Source organism: Lates calcarifer, unplaced genomic scaffold (genome assembly GCF_001640805.2).
Source record: "Lates calcarifer isolate ASB-BC8 unplaced genomic scaffold, TLL_Latcal_v3 _unitig_1187_quiver_1288, whole genome shotgun sequence".
Classification (NCBI taxonomy): Eukaryota; Metazoa; Chordata; class Actinopteri; family Centropomidae; genus Lates; species Lates calcarifer.
The window spans coordinates 26,285-29,673 of NW_026115345.1; the positions used below are offsets into that span (position 1 = coordinate 26,285).

General features: G+C 45.4%; 1 pseudogene; it reads right to left on the bottom strand.

Annotated features, from left to right (window-relative positions):
• Positions 1-1,759: 1,759 nt before the first annotated feature.
• LOC108887043 (neurogenic differentiation factor 2-like) lies at positions 1,760-2,860 on the bottom strand (annotated as a pseudogene).
• Between the last annotated feature and the right edge of the window lie 529 nt (positions 2,861-3,389).

The following is a 3,389-nucleotide window of genomic DNA, read 5'->3' on the forward strand; positions in this document are numbered from 1 at the left end:
CTGGTCTCTGAGTAGTCTGTAGATTCTTTAGTCAGTGAGTCAAAATTTACACCAAATCTGTTTTCGTGCAATTAAAATATTTCCATATATTTTTAAAGACTGTTTTGTGAGTTTGAGCTGCCTGCCAAGCAGAAAAAATGACGCATTGGCACCATTTTGCTTCATCGGGAAGAAAGACAACACTGCCCTCTCCCTCCTGTCCCAGTTTATAAGATAAAGGCCCGAGGCTCTGTGAGGAACTCCTGCAGGTTGTGTGGCAGCAGGCCTGGTCAGCCTCTTATTATCCTGTAACACAGTGACTGGTGCAGGATGATGTTCTTCCATTGTCTTGAAGCTGCAGTTTTGAATAATCCCAGTGTCGCACAAATACAAATGACTGAGCCATTCACAGTAAATTCGATATAGAGAAGTATTATCAATATTCCACTGAGTGTGAAGGGAACACTTTCTGGAAAGTACATGTTTAATAGGCTGTTCGATAGGTGTAAAAAAAATCGAGTTGCACAGTCTCATTTATTGTCATTTTATTTTACCACACAGTTGGTTGAATACAAAGTTGAAAGACTTGAATTTTGAAAAAAAAATGATCAGCACATGGGATCCCTTCATTTTCATGGACTATTAACATTAATTACAAAAAACAACACAATAAATACGTGCAATAATAATAATAATAATAATAATAATAATAATAAATTAATAACTTATTCAACAGCAGATTGTAAATCAAAATTAAATATTGAATCAAAATGTAATTTGAAATGAAAATACAGTGCAATGGCTCAAGTAGAAGAATAAGGTTAATATGAATAAATAAGAGTAGAAAACGAAAATGAGAAAATGTTCGATTTTCATGTATTTAGATGACTTTTTTTTCTTCAGAAGTTAAAACATTTTGGCCAGCCCAGCCATTGTCAGATTCGTTGGGTGTTAATTCAAGTGTGCAAGTGTGTAAGTGTGTGTGTGGTGTGTGTGTGTGTGTGTGTGTGTGTGTGTGTGTGTGTGTGTGTGTGTGTGTGTGTGTGTGTGTGCGCACTCTTGCGTGCAGCAACAACAGTGCTGATGAAACATACAGTGTCTTTCTGGGCCTTGTTGCCTCGCTCTGTGGTCTCGTTGGGTTTTGCATAGATGCGAAACGATTGATTTGCTGGAAACAGATTCTTCTCAAAACTACCCAACATAGCACATTTCTCTCGGTTCAGCATTTCCCCTCTGATATTTTTTAAGATTTCACTCCCACCCCCACCCCTCCCCACACAACCTCCAAAAAGTCTCGCACGTACAGGCGAGTAAATGTGATTTGCATTAGCTTGTTCGTTGATTTATTTACTAATTTCATAAGAGTAGAAAATCACCGTCAATGTCAGGGTGTAGCTGTAGCCAGTGATGTAGTGGTAATATAAATAAGTGGGTAAACTTTGACTTCCTGTCATTAAAATGCAAACAACCACCAATACAACACAAATCACATTTGAAAAACATTCAGAATTTGAATTTCCCTTATCCTCTGCTCTTGATATGATTTGTTAGTCATTTCCTCTCAGAGATTTAAATCAGCCTAAAAAAGCTGGATAAATTCTATTGCGCAAATAGGATTGTGGGTTAGGTGGGTTGCCCTCCACTACATCCCTGACTATAGCAAACCAAAAGTTTAATATTGAATAAATTAAAGGAAAAACACCAATGACAACGAGTGAAACATCTCCCCAGAATGCCTAAATCCTGGCGGGTAAGCTTGTCAAAAAAAATTGTGCGTGGATAGATTGTTGATTGCAAGGGGACGCACAACAGGCTTCTCGTTTTAATTGTGAAAAAACGCGTTGAGTTCGTCATACACGGGGGCCCGTTCGTGGTGTAAGTGCATGTCGTGGTAAGGCAGGACGTTTTCAGAGTGAATGCCGCTCCGGGACCCCGAAGAGCCAAACACCAGGTTGTGGGCCCCGGTGGGTCTGGAGCCAGGCAGGCCGGAGTAATGCATAGAGTAGTGGTACCTTCTCGTTGTCGGGGGACGCGGAGCCTTGGTGCTTCAGGGAAAAGTTGCCATTGATGCACAGGGGCGGGCTGAGGGGCCTCGTACTCGGGCTGTTATACTCCGGGGATCCGCTACCACCGTACAGAGAGTCGTAAGCCGAGCAGTAGCCGTGCGTCCTCAGCGGATGCGAGTTCGAACCGGCTGGCAGTGGGGGCTGGACAGTCGCGCGCACTGGTAGGGGTAGGAATGCATGGAGAAGCCGGATCCGTACCTGCCCCCGTCCTGACACTGCTGCTCGGTCAGGAAGTTACGGGAGTTCAGCTGCAGGCACCCGCCACTAGGTTGGTCGTGGGCTGGGAGAGTCCCTTGCACAGGGTCTGGACGTAGGACACGAGGTCGGGCCTTTTTCCAGAGCGCAATATCTCCGACAGGGCCCAGATATAGTTTTGGCCAAACGCAGCGTCTCGATTTTGGACAGTTTTTGCGTTTTGGAGTAGCAGGGCACCACTTTACGCAGATTGTCGAGCGCAGAGTTCAGGTCGTGCATGCGGGTCCGCTCTCGCGCGTTTGGCCTTTATCCGTCGCATTTTGGAGCGCTCGATCCGGGCCTGGGTCATTTTGCGCTTCTTGGGGCCTCTTTTCTTGGGTCTCTCCCCTCCGTGTCCTCTCCGTCGTCCTTTCTTCCACTCGTCGTCCTCGTCGTCTTCCCCGGCGTGTTCCGAATGCGTCCGCTGCCTCCCTCAGCTCAGAGGCGTCCATGTCGTCCTGGTTGTCCTGTTCTTCATCTTTGAGCTTAGAATCCTCGCTTTCGCTGTCCTCCGCCCAGCCGGAGTATTTCTGCACTTCGGGAAGCAGCGAAGGGTCACTGAAAAGCCTCGTCAACATTGTGGCTCTGGAGGGAGAGAAAAGGAATCGAAAATTAGGCCTCATAAGGTCAGAACATGGACACAAGGTGTGTGTGAAAACGAAGACATTTCTATTAAATCGACCCCATAGCAGAAAAAAACTGTGGTTTGAGGTTAAACTTACTATTACGCAGGTCACCAAACACCTGAATATTCATTTCATCGTGTAAGGTCGATAAATCTCATTATTAACAAAGTGACTTTTTGTCCTTTTTGTCAGAAAATATATTTGAGTCGTTATTTTTTGTCTAAAGGACAAAAAAGTATAATTTGGGGGAAAATAAAAAAAGAGATAGGAATCATCCCTAAAGCTTAGCGCTGGGTTACAGCCAGACGGATCCCCATTTAATTCCCTGCTGTCATCCGTGTGCCCTGTCGCGTCCTCTCGCAGCGGGTCCCAGCGGCAGGGGCCACATTACAGGTCCCATGGGGGCCCCCACTTTCACTCCTCCTGACGCCCATATACACTCCTGGCTGCATTCCAGCACTATTCATCCACACACACACCATAC